This window comes from Nicotiana sylvestris, chromosome 3 (genome assembly GCF_000393655.2).
Source record: "Nicotiana sylvestris chromosome 3, ASM39365v2, whole genome shotgun sequence".
In the NCBI taxonomy this organism is placed as follows: Eukaryota; Viridiplantae; Streptophyta; class Magnoliopsida; order Solanales; family Solanaceae; genus Nicotiana; species Nicotiana sylvestris.
In genome coordinates, this window is record NC_091059.1 from 1887810 (window position 1) to 1901856 (window position 14047).

The following is a 14047-nucleotide window of genomic DNA, read 5'->3' on the forward strand; positions in this document are numbered from 1 at the left end:
TGCTATTCAGAAGGATCAATAGTTGAGTTAAATGATTATAGACTATGTTTAACTACTAGAATAAGGCAATTGACAACTGATTGCAAAGAACTAGAGATTAGCAGAGTTGGTTTCTTATCAATGTGAGGAATAAGGGTTTGACAGGATAGGTGTAAGATAGCTATTTGGGATTTAACTCTAGTTTAATTCACCATAGTGCTCTAATGATTCTCACGAATTCACTTGATGATTAGTTCAAATATGTAGTCAAGACTCCTCTCTCGATTAAATCTTAACTCTACGAGGTGAAGTAATATAAGCATTGTAAAAGTATACAAGCATGCATTAATGGATTAGTCTTTAGGAAATGTCTCTCGAATATTCTCGTAACTTGATTTAATCAACAACTCAACTAGCTCTTTCGATTGCTTAAAAGAATTAACGAATTAAATCAAACAAAATAATGCAAATATAATCACCAAAATATTTCACTTTCAATTAAATAGATCGGTGAGTAAAGTTGCAACAATTCAAAGCTCCGTAAACGAATTCAAGCAAGAACTTTAAAATCCACAAATATTTATCAAAATACCATACTCGTCAAATCCTAAGGGAATCTACTCCACAGTCATGGAGAAATTCATCACAAATATAATTAAAGAACAATAAAATAACAATCTAACATTACAATCCAAACTCCCATATTAAATTGATGGAAATATGATGAAATCATGTGCCTTCTAGCCTCCAATGCCCCCCAAAAGCTCCCAAGGTCCAAAGTCCTCTAAAAATCATGTTGTTGGTGTATTTATATCATATAGGAATGAGCCCGTACAAAACTATCCTTTCCTAGCTGAAATAGGAGAAATAATTTGTAAAGATTGCACATGCGCGATGCATGGCGCGCCGCCCCACGCGGTGCGCCTGTGGAGAAGATCAAAGAGTTGATTTTTATGCTATGCAAGAATTTTTCACTAGCTCCACGTGCCCCTCTACACATGGCACGACGCGGCAGTGCAATTTTCTCAGAATAATTTTTGTTTTCTCAATTTTTGACGTCCAAACTTGGTCCTCGACCCACGAACGTGATCCCAACTTAATTTCTTGGGATTTTACATAGACTTCAAAGCTCTAACTTGTTCAAATTAGCTCCATATTATCTTAATAGCTCTGAATCATTTCCTACAAGACATAAAATATGTAAAACGCACAAATCATTATTATTTAAGCTCAACTCCAAGTAAAATATAGTGAATAGAATGCAAACTATGACTAAAATATAGGTTTATAGACTACCATCAATACCACACACTTAAACCATTGCTCATCCTCGAGCAATCAAACTGTACTTCACATAGAGATGACCTTCTTATCAGACAACTGTAACGATCCGGTCGACTATTTTAAGCATTTGCACTTTGCTCAGTAGTTTGAGGGCATGAGTAGTTTTGTATGATGTATTATAACTTGTATGAATTGTCAGTTTTGGTTTTTAGGTTATTCAGAATCTATTGGGAAGAATGAACTTCATGATTGAAGCTTTAAGTTGAAAGAGTTGACCAAGTTTGACTTTTTAGCATTTGACCTCAGATTGGGCATTTTGATGGTTCTGTTAGGTCTAGATGGTGATTTTGGACTCAGGCGTATGCCCAGATTTGCATTTGGATATTTCTATAGAGATTCGACACTAGTTGGCGAAAGTTGGAAATTTGAAGGTTTGGAAAGTTCATAAGTTTGACTGGAAGTTGACTTTGAGGATATTGGATTTGGATTGTGGTTCCAGGAATTGAAATAGCTTTGATATGTCATTTGGGAATTGTGTGCAAAATTTGAGTTCATTTTGGATTGATTTGATATGTTTTAAGCCGAGTTTTGGAAGTTAAAAGTTCAAAGTTCATCTAAGTTTGAATTGAGGTACAATTCATCGTTTCGATATTTTTATGTGTGATTTGAGGCCTCAAATAGGTCCGTGTTATGTTACAAGACTTGTTGGAATGTTTGGACGCGGTCCCGAGGGGCTCGGGCATATTTCGGATTGATTTTAGACCATTTCTTCTTCATATCGCATTGCTGGTTTCTACTGAAGTCTGGTGCACTAAATGTTCTTCGCGATCGTGGGCTTAGAGGTGAGATCCTGTAAGGGAAAATTAGAGAAGATTATTTCTTCTTCTTCTTCTTCGCATTCGTGAATGATGGTCTGCGTTCACATAGGTTACAACAGATTGATCATCGCGTTCGCGCAGGTGCGCACGCTTTTGCAGTGTAGAGCTGAGCTGGGTAGGTCTTCATGGCTTCTTCATTGCATTCACGATCCTGGGGCCGCGTTCGCATAGTGACTTTTTGAGGGTGAGTGTTTTGTGCTTTGCGATCGTGAAGTTTTTTCCGCGATCGCATAAGGTGATTCTAGGTAGTGAAATTTTCTTCTTCGCGGCCGTGATGGTATTTCTGTGATCATGATGCATTGATTCTTCCAGTGATTATAAAGTACTCTTCGGAGGGTTTCGACCATTTTTGCATATTTGGAGCTTTGGCCCTCGGATTGAGACGGGTTTTGAGGCAATTTTCACCATATGGATTATGGTTAGTGTCCTCTATTCAGTTTTATTTATATTTCATGAATCCATCTTCATTTTTAGCATTTGGTTGATGATTTCAAAAGAGAAAGTTGGGGTTTTTTGACTAAATATTCTTAGAGCAAATTCTTGGGTTCTGAACATCGATTCGGAGTCGATTTTGAATGAAACTTGTATAGTTGAACTCATAATTGAATGAGTTGTCGCATTTTGTGAGTTTTTTGGGCACCGATGCGTGAGCCAAGGTTTGACTTTTTGGTTGACTTTGGGGTTTTGAGTAAAAGATTCATCTTTTATCATTTGAAATTGTTTCCTTAGGATTTATTTGATGTATTTGAGTAGCTTTTGCCTAGTTTGGAGCCGTTCGGAGGTTGGTACGTGCGGGACGACATTTTGGGAGGATCGTTTGGCTTGCTCGGTATTGGATTTGGCTTGTTCGAGGTAAGTAAGACTTCTAAACTTGGTGTTAAGGGAATGGAACCCCGAATTACATGTTATGTGATAGATGTCGAGGTGATGCGCATGCTAAGTGATGAGCGTGTGGGCGTGTACCGTGTGAATTGTGATTTAGTCGATTCCATAGAACTGTGTAGCTATCTTATCTGAACATTTTTTTACTGAACTCTATGGGTTAGAGCAATCGAGCTGTAATTTATTATCATGTTTAGGCTATATGTTTATCTTGTTTGGGCCCATTGAGGTCATTTCTATAGTTGAGTTATTTGTTTACATTGAAATTACGTACTCAGTCATACGCATTCCGTTGCATATCATATCTCAGTCTCTGTTACCATTTATTGATACATCATATCATCATTTTGGGTTGATTTTTCATGATATTATGAGGCCGAGAGACTGGAGTGATTGATGATTGAGTGAGATCGAGGGCCTGATTTTGAGGATATTGATACTGTAGCATGTGAGTTATCCGTGCAACATGTGAGTTGTTCATACGGATTCAGATATTAATGCTTTAGCATGTGAGTTGTCCATGCGGATCCATATATTGATACTATGGCATGTGGGTTGTCCGTGCAGCACGTGAGTTATCCGTTCGGATCAGGCTTTGTTGATTCATGCCAGGACTTGGCTTATTATAGCGTTTTGACTGGATTGGCCCCTCCGGAGTCTGCACATCCACAATGGTGCAATTACTAGCAGTTATTATGTTTGGGCTGGATCTGCCATGTACAGTACTGAGTGACTGAGTGTGTCGAGTGATTGAGCGTGATGAGTGGAAAGTGTGAGACAGTGAGATTGAGTACTCTAAGAGAATGAGTACATGACTTCATCACTGAGATGCATTGAATTTGACATGCGTACTTAAGATACATGCATAGAGATGCATTACCTTTCTACTACCCGGTTTTGGTGACATTCATGATTTCACCTGTATATTGACATGTAGGCATAGAGATGTAATTTCCTCATGCTATATGAAAATGAAACATCTTATTTATTGTTGAAATCTTTTTGGGAAAAATCAGAGTTTTCAAACTTACTCATATGTTTTTTGGTGTTTCAGCAATTGATTTTGGATTTACTGTTATACTTGAAAAACATGCCTATTTTGTATAACTGTGAATGAGTTAAGCATTTTATATCCGAGTTATTTTCCTATACTACTTTTATTATATTGTTAGGAGTTGTGGCTGGTTATTGGTGTTGGACCCTGACTCTTATCCCAGCTCGTAACTACTTTCAACCTAAGGTTAGATTTGTTATATTGGGTACATGGGGTCGGTTGTACTCATAATACACTTCTGCACCTTGTGTGCAAATGTTGGATGTTGTAGTTTCTGTGTACAATAGGAGCTGGATCGGAAGATGTACCTACGTTCTAGTTATGTCTATCACTAGTCTTTAGTAGCATTAGATTTGAGTTCTGTTCATTTACATTTCAAACAGAGGTTGTAATTATTTTAGTTCAGTTTTTAAAAAAAATCCAAATCTTAGATGCTCATGATTTGTACTACCAGTCCTTGAAAAATTCTTTGTATAATGGTTCAGTTGTATTATCATTTCTTCTCTTAAAAAATATCATTTGAACTGGTTTATTTTTAATTGGCTTACTTAACGGGTTGGGTTAGGTGCCATCACGACTATTTAAATTTTGGGTCATGCCAACAACTTCCCTAATGCATTATGCCAAGAATATTTGAAACAAACTAAGCACCATATCATAAGATCCTAGCATCAAGACTCGACTCAACAACACCACGTATTTTTGAAAAACCTACTCACTAACTCTAACATAGAGGCCAAAGACATTACCTTTACTTCTCAAATCATGTGCCCAAAGAGAGAGAGAGTAGTTCCACACACAATAAAATTTAAGAACAAATAGTAACTTAAGATAGAAAGAATTAACTCACTCTTAAAAATAAAATTTATGCACCACAGAAAACGTACCATAAGCTTTCCCGCAGTGTAATACTCTACTAATTTGAGCTCATTCAATAAAGGATCAAGTAAGACTTAATTTTGGTTGCGGGACTGGTAGGATACATATGAATATAGTGACTACACCTCCCTGAGCACTTTAATGTATATACATCAATAATTTAAACCCCACACTAACGTTGAACCAAACCCCAACCTTCATTCATAATAACATCAAGCTCCCAATATCTTTAAGAACAAACAAGATGAGAACTACCACTAGCATGGAATCCATTTTTTTTCCCAATCAAACTCATTTTTTAAATTCTCTACAAGTGGCTCTCATAATTTTTCAAACAGTGCACCTTTCTCTTTTTTCTATAGTTCCACTCGAAACCTGACCATACCTCACTTAGCTTTTACAAGCTCATAAAAAAATCAAGTGCTCATGAGAGGTAAAAGATTCAAATAGATAGACAATTCAAACAAATGGGTCAAGCTTGAGTGTTGTTGCCAAATAAGTAGGATTACAGGCTCAACGGGGCTAACTAAGATACATCACAATTAGGTGGGTTAAAACATATGTCTGGCTCAATAAAGAAATGCCTATATCACCTCCTAGACTGAACAAGACTACTATTTCTCTTTTGTAAACACACGAGGTAGGTTCTAGACATTAACTGACATACACAGAATATCCCAAAACCTCTCACACACACATTGGCACATAACTCACTTAGGATTGGATCTATCACGACTCTCTAGTCAAAGCAGTTAAGCAACATTACAATCACACAATTTAAGGTACTTATTAAATATTCAAGAACTAAACCTAGGCATCACAAATCAGGCACTCACTGCTCTCAAGGTACAACAAAGTCAAAAAAGGTTATCTCCCTTTAACATCTAGCACAAGACTTCACTACTTCTACTAAAAGAAAAACTAACTACACGCGGTTGAACAAAAATCCTTGGAAAAGGACCGCGACAGAAAGAAAAACCAAGGGTAAATTATTACACTACCTAAGAAAAGCAAAATATATTTTTTTTGTTTCTTTAATCCCTCAAGAAGACCGAGGAAATCCATCGTCGGGAAAAGTAAAAAAAATCAAAAGAAATGATTACAAACACACATACACATATATACATTCACCACCCACACTTTAAATTGTGGCATGTCCCCATGATACACAAATAAAAAGCAATAGGTAAAGGAAACTTTACTGATTCATCTAGTCAGGGTCTGAATCGAAGTCGGGATCTCCTTTGCACACCCGACCCAGTGCACACATCCATGCTGAGAGCTTCTTTTCCGCATTCTTTGGTTACACCCGACACTTATCAGCTTCACTCTTTCCAATTTGCTCTTTCAGGGCTACCCTTTCTCCTTCCATTTTGATGATCAACCTTTCATCCCCCACTCTGAGCGTGAGCTACCTTTCCTGAATATCTAGAATTGCTCTGCCCGTAGCCAAGAAGGGTCTTACTAAAATCAGCGGGACCTCCCTATTCTCCTCCATGTTCACCACAATGAAGTCCACAGGGAACACAAATTTGTCTACCTGAACCAGTATATCTTTCACTATTCCTTCAAGTATGATTGTGATCTGAAAATAGACAAAGGCATAAGATTAATGAAATCACCCAAATCACACAAAGATTTTTTAAATTTAGTACTTCCTAAAGAGCAAGGTATAGTAAAACTCCCTGGATCTCCACATTTGTGAGGGAGCTTATTTTGCAAAATGGCACTACAATGCTCTATCAGCTTGACCACCGATGTCTCTTCCACTTTCTGCTTCTTGGACAATATCTTCTTCATGAATTTAGCATAAGCTGACATCTGTGAAAGGTATATTTACATGCATCTGCTTGAACACTTCTAGAAAACGCTCGAATTGTTTGTCTAACTTCTCTCTTCGTTGCTTATGGGGGAAATGTAGAGCAGACAGGTATTTTCTCCATTTAGTCTCATTATTTGTTGCATTGTCATCCTTCTTGTTTTTTTGAGACCTAGTCGTCCCCTTCTTCAGACCATCATCTACCATCCCTGCACCTTTTTGAATGTAATCATTCTTATGCACTTCCACAATATCTACTTGTCTTTAAACCAACTCATCTTTTTGCTTTGCTATAGGATCCTCCAACTCGTGCCCACTCCTCAAAGACACTGCATTTATTGTCTCTTTTGGATTTATTTCAATATCAGCAGGGAGCGTTCCTAGAACCCTCTCGGACAATAGAGTAGAAAGTTGCTCAGCCTATCTTTCCATATTTCAAAAAGTTGTGCCCAGTTATTTGATAGTTGCACCATGTTCTCATATAGCTGAGCTATAGGTTTGAGGCCCCTTATCTATCTAAATAATAAAGGCCTTCATTAGATCTTCCATGCTAGACTGATTAGACTGTGAAGGCTGATATTGCTGCCTTTGCTGATTCTGAAAAACTAGAACTCCTTATCCATGAGGTCTGGAGTTATTTTGCTGCCATGAGTTCAGGCCACCACTTGGTGAACTCCAAGAAAAGCCTAGGTGACTTTGTCCCATAGAATTAAAACTATTACCACTCTATAAGTTTCCTCTGTCAAAGCTTCCCACATTATTTACCATTTCATCAGGAGCTAAGTCCTGAAACTCATGCGTTGGATGACCCATTCTACAGAAATCACAAAATAGTGATGGTTGGCTCTGGACCTTGGCTAAGGTCAACTTTCTTATTTATTTGGCCATGGCATCTACTTGGGCTTGCACTGCTATGTTAGAGTCTTCTTTATGAATCCTAATTGATCTTATTCTATCATTACTCTCAGCAGACCACTGGTTAGCATCTCAGAGAGTTCATCAAGAATTGCCACAATCTCCTCAGGAGTCTTCTTCATTAAAGGACCTTCAACTGCAGTGTTCAGAGTTTGTTGTGAGGGAGGTATCAGTCCATCCCAAAAGTCTTGGAGTTGTATCCACAATTCAATTCCATTATGCTGACACTTCCTTATTATATCCTTGAATCTTTCCCAGGCCTCAAAAACTATTTCGGTGTCCGTCTGGCAGAAGTTATGAATTTCCCTTCTGAATTTCACTATTTTTGTAGTTGAGAAGTATTTGTCAAAAAACTTTCTAGTCATATCTTACCATGTCTTGATAGACCCTATTGGTAAGCTACGAAGCCTATACATAAAAATATTATGGACTATTATACAATAAAGAAATAACAAAATTTAATAAATACAACTTTTTAAATGAAAGATTTATTTAAAGTTTACTATCATGACAGTCTTAATGGATAACGTGCAATAATTTTTTTTAATTATGACATAAAACACTCTCAACTTAATGATTTATGATTAAGAAAAAAAGTAATTTTAAATAGTCAACGATTTATTAAGAAAATTTGAGGATTTACAAGTTTAGTTACAAACAATTGCATAAAGTTCTATTAGGCAAGCCCTGTACGCTGGGCGTTGGGCGTGTTTGGGGCATAAGTCCCGATGGCCGAGGCGTAAGTCTCACAGAACTAGGCCCCGCATATAATCCCAGGGATGTTTTACGAGTGCTCCGCTCCAGAGCGAACCCCGAGCGAGTCCCAATTCTACCTTTTAAAACAGAGGTAGAATCTATAGGCATATAGAATTACCGCAAGTCCCGGCACCCGATGGCCGAGACGTAAGTCTCACAGAACTAAGCCCTGCATATAAGCCCAGGGATGTTTTACGAGTGCTCCGCTCCGGAGCGAACCCCGAGCGAGTCCCAATTCTACCTTTTAAAACAGAGGTAGAATCTATAAGCATATAGAATTACCACAAGTCCCGGCACCATCCAATGTAAATCTCTGATCTTAACCATATACAATTCTGAAAAAATTTCAATTGCTACATATAATTCTTTAAGTCTTTAAAACCTTCTCGAGAGTCACCCATTCCGCTCAAATCTCAATTGCACCACCCAATGGCCAAACGACCTGTACTCCGTTAGCCAGCAACACCCAAAAAAGTAACCTTACATTAACACCACCGATCAAATTCATATATTCTTCACAACTATCAACTCACTCATCCCATGATTTTTCATATACTCGTAAAGTGCAATATAACTCGTATCCAGAAATTTACTTGCTTAAGTCATCCTCAAAACCAGCCTCTTCAACTCATAACCGATCTACAAGTATGCCTCAGACCAAAACTAAAATTTAACATATACCCATGAAACTAAATTGTCAATGGTAGGCTCCCCCACTTGGCTCAAAGTCATATATCAAAATATTCAATAATTCACAATACCCATACTCTATTACTGACATGATACTGCAGTGAGATTCAACTAAATTCTTCACAAACTCATGCAACACAACCCATATAGTACCTCAAATCATCTATTAAGCTCACCTTCATTCTCGTGACGGTCAGGTCATCTTTCTTGACTAATTCAAATTCAAATCTCAATATATATGCCCTGTTGGTAGAAAAGAAATTCTCCACACAAAGTTATAGGGGTCACACATCCGTAAATTACCCAGCAGGTGATAACCATCATGCTTAGCCTTATATTGCATCTTTCTATGCCCTTTTACAGCCACAACTACTACGTAATCACTTAACTTTCTTGAGTTTGAACTCATCAATAAGACGTGAAAATCTACTTCGCTCCACAATTAAACAATATGAAAGATTCTTCAACACACCCGTAACTCGAGACTATATATCAAATCGAGACAGACATCAAGCACCTAATAACCCTTTTTACATCTTAAACAAACTCTTTTCATCATATTCAAACCATCTGAACACATCCCGCAATCACATCATACTCATCATATAGGCATTCAACCGTTCATTGAGCCACAAATTCCACTCATAGGGACACTATTGGGCATATAAGTCCAATATCACAAGTTCTTACAACTGAAATTATCGAGCCTAAGTTGCGGTCTAAACTTGGCCTCAAGTCCTCCAAACTGGCCAATCACCAAATACAGAAAACATATCTCGTACCTCGTTCATAGAATCACAATTGTCTGTGCATAGCTGATACCGAGCGCTCACATACGCATATGAGTGAGTGGAACAAATTCAAAGAGGTACATTTCAAGCTGTATCAATACCGCACGATAAGGAAAGAAAGATGGGAAGTTTATCCTAAATGCCTTGTAGCCTCTTGAAGATAAATATGGACGTCATCATACCGATCCGCAAGACTCTACTAGACACTTACTCATGACTTGTAGAACCTATGAACCTAAAGCTCTGATACCAACTTGTCACGATACAAAATCCAACTAGCCATTATAGCACCTAACCTTACCCGCTAGGTAAGCCAAATAACAATAATCTGATTCAATTAATATTTAGCTGACTCTAATACACTCCCAATGGACTGGTAGTACAAATCATGAGCTTCTAGAAAAAGAATTTACAAAACTGATGTGAAATAAAAATATATCATCTATTTGAATGTACATGAACAGATTAAAAATTCTGAAGCTACCAAGAACAAGAGGCAGCTATGACTGGACAGCAGGTACATCTTCAATGTTAACTCCCGCCATGTACAACAACATCAACATCCAAAAATCTGCACGCAAGGTGCAGAAGTATAGTATGAGTATAACCGATCCCATGTACTCAATAAGTAACAAACCTAACCCTAAGTTGAAACTAGTGACGAGCTTGTACCAAAGTTAGAGTCCACACAAATAACCAATAATAATTCATAACAATATAATGAAAGTAACACCAAGTAGTAACTCATCAATAAAATGCTCAGCTCATATATAATTCCGGAAGAATAAACATTTTATTTTCAAGTAGAATAGTAAAACTCAAGTCTTTTACCGAAAACACCGAAAATATGATTAAGTCTAAAATCTGCGATTTTTATCAAAAACTTTAACAGTAGGTACAAAATTTTGTTATCATATGGCATGAGGAAAATACTTCTCTATGACTACATACCAAGTATGCATGTCTAATGTAATGCAGCACAATGATGAACTCATGTACTCACGCTCAAAGTACTCAATGTCACTGTCTCGCAGTACCACTCATCATGATTAATATTCAGCACACTTAGTCACTCGGTATTGTACAGGGTAGGTCCATCTCAAATGTAAACAAAATATAAATAAATAAGGCAACTCCATGCCCTAGGAAGATCCATCCCGAATATAAATATCAACTACGCTCATTGTGTGGGGTGTAGACTCTAGAGGGGCTCCTTTATCCCAAGTGCTATAATCCGCACAGACAACTCACATGCTATAATATCAATATCTGGATCCGCACGGACAACTCACGTGTTGCACGGACAACTCACGTGTTGCACGGACAACTCGCGTGTTGCACGGACAACTCATGTGCTATATATAAAGCCAATATGTTTGTTGTAGCGTGCAACCCAATCCCATAATTATCCTCACAATCATGCCCTCGGGCTCACCCAATCATCAATCTCTCTAGTCTCTCGGGCTCACAATGTCATGAATATTTGCCCAAAAATGATGATATGATGTATCAATAAATAACAACAGAGACTGAGATATGATATGAAATGAATGAATATGACTGAGTATGAAATTTCAATTTAATCATATAATTTAACAGCAGAAATGACATCAGTAGGTACCAATAATACCAGCATATGCCTAAGCATGATTTCTATCATGTGTCACAATTCAGTTTCTCCAACACATATCAAATACATGGCAAAATAACAAAGTTATTTAACTTCACGGCTCTACGGAATCAATTGAGTCACAATTTTTACGGTGCACGCTCATACACCCGTCACCTAGCATGTGCGTCACCTCCAAACAAATTACATAACACGTATAATTAGGGTTTATACACTCACCTCCAAGTTTAGAAATGTTACTTACCTCAACCCGTGCAAATCCCTATTCCAATATACCATTGCCTCGCTAGTTGGACTCTGAACGCATCGAATGGGAACATCATGGAATTTGATTCCAAGAGAGAAATTTAGCCAACATGCTTGAAATGCGCCCCTTAATTATACGACATGATCCACTATACTAAGCAACTTCAATCTACAATATCAACTTCCAAGGGACCAACATTAGTAAGCAAATTTCTAGATTTTTGGTCATTTAGGCATTTTATCAAACACGTAGAGCACATAACATTTTACTACCTCTAGTAATGGTGTTTCTTCATCCAACAAATCCCTCCTTCCCACAAACAAAAGATACTAAACCATCCTTTGTATATATACAACCTTCTTTAGTACCATAATCATCAATAAACTCACATCTAGTTTAAGTATTTATGGCTTCCGAGCATCTTCCAATAAGTACTAATACTTGTTTCTTGTTCATATACTCATAATAAATCCATACATACATTTCTAAGGGTGTAGGATTACCTTTTGGAGAAAATCTTGCCAAAACCCTCTTTTGAGTTCTTGAAGAAATTTCCTGAAAATCTAAGGATTTCATGGTGGATTGAGTTAGTTATAGAGTGAAAATGATAGAATGAAACACCAAATTAGTAGGGATTACTCACCTTGAAGATGGTAAGAGTTGGAGGTCTTGAGAGAGTGGAGGAAGCTCCAAAATTCAACCAAGAGGAATAGGGAAAATGAATCCCCCCTTTATAGATATATTTGAGCGCCATAGGTAGCGTGGGCCGCTAGCTGTGGCCCAATTTCTAGAACCTCAAAAATCCCAATGCCAAGGCTAGCGCCCCACGCTACCCTGGACGCTGGCAATAGAAAATCTTTTCCTACAGTGAAATGGGCATAACTCTCTCATACGATGTCTGAATTCGATGATTCTTTTTGCTATGACTCCGTAATTTCAATACGGATCTAATACTTCAATAAAAATTGAATTTGGAGCTCATTTTATCAATGTGATACCACTTGTGCTCGAATAAATGACGTCGAAACATTCTAGAAACATCCAAATTGAATTTCGTTAACTATCTAAAATCCACCCGAGGCCCTCGGGACCTCAACTAAATATACCAACAAGTTATAAAACATCATACGAACTTAGTCGATACCTCAAATCACATCAAACAATAATAAAAATACAAATCACACCCCAATTCAAGCTTAAGTGAAACTAACGAATTCCAACTTCTAAATTTGATGCCGAAACCTATCAAATTAATCCGGAATGACTTTAAATTTTGCACACAAGTCATAAATGACATAACAAAGCTATTCCAATTTTCGTAATCGAATTTTAACCCTGATATTAAAAACGTCAACTCACAGTCAAAGTTTTCCAAAAATCTTCAATTTTCTATTTTCGCCATTTTAAGCCAAATTTAACTACGGACTGCAAAATAAATATCTGGATGCACTCCTAAGTCTGAAATCATCATATGGAGATATTGGAACTATCAAAACTCTATTCCGGAGTCGTTTGCATAAAAGTCAAACTCCGACAAACTGTTTTCATTTAATCTTCTAAACAAGAAATTCATTCTTCCGAACTAATCCCGAAACACTTGAAAACCAAAGCCGACAATTTATACAATTCATAATACACATCACGAAGTAGCTTAAGACTTCAAATTTTTGAATGGGATGTAAATGCTCAAGCTGACAAGTCGGGTTGTTACAGTTATGCAAATGCATGATATTACCAGAAGTTTATTCTTAAAATAATCTATTTGCATATGAAGGAGATGTGTAGTTTTTCTTTGAAGAGACGATTTCAATAATATTGAAGATAATGCTGCTTGCATAGCTCAATTGAAGGAAGGATATATCAAAGGAGACAAAATAAAAATATATTTCACCAAAGTTCTTTATTAGACACAATCTTCAACATAATGACGAAATAGATTTTCAACAAATCCGTTCAAGTGATAATTTAGTTGATCTGTTAACTAAGACATTGCCAACCTCAACGTTTGAGAAGTTAAAATATAAGATGGAAATGTGTCATCTATGAGAAATAAAGTGATATTTCATTAGGGAGAGCCAAATATGCGTTGTACTCTTTTTTTCTTAGCTAAGGTTTTTCATTGAGTTTTCCTGGCACGATTTTTAACGAGTCAGCAAGCAATGCGTATTATTATATATATGTATACTTTTTCCTTCACTAGAATTTTTTCACAGAATTTGTTCCTAGTAAGGTTTTAACGAGGC

General features: G+C 37.1%; 1 non-coding gene across 1 annotated transcript; it reads left to right on the plus strand.

Moving 5' to 3' along the window:
- Positions 1-7900: 7900 nt before the first annotated feature.
- LOC138888818 (small nucleolar RNA R71) lies at positions 7901-8007 on the plus strand. Its single transcript, XR_011406397.1, has one exon. It is a non-coding gene; the product is annotated as a small nucleolar RNA R71 (small nucleolar RNA).
- The last annotated feature ends 6040 nt before the right edge of the window (positions 8008-14047 follow it).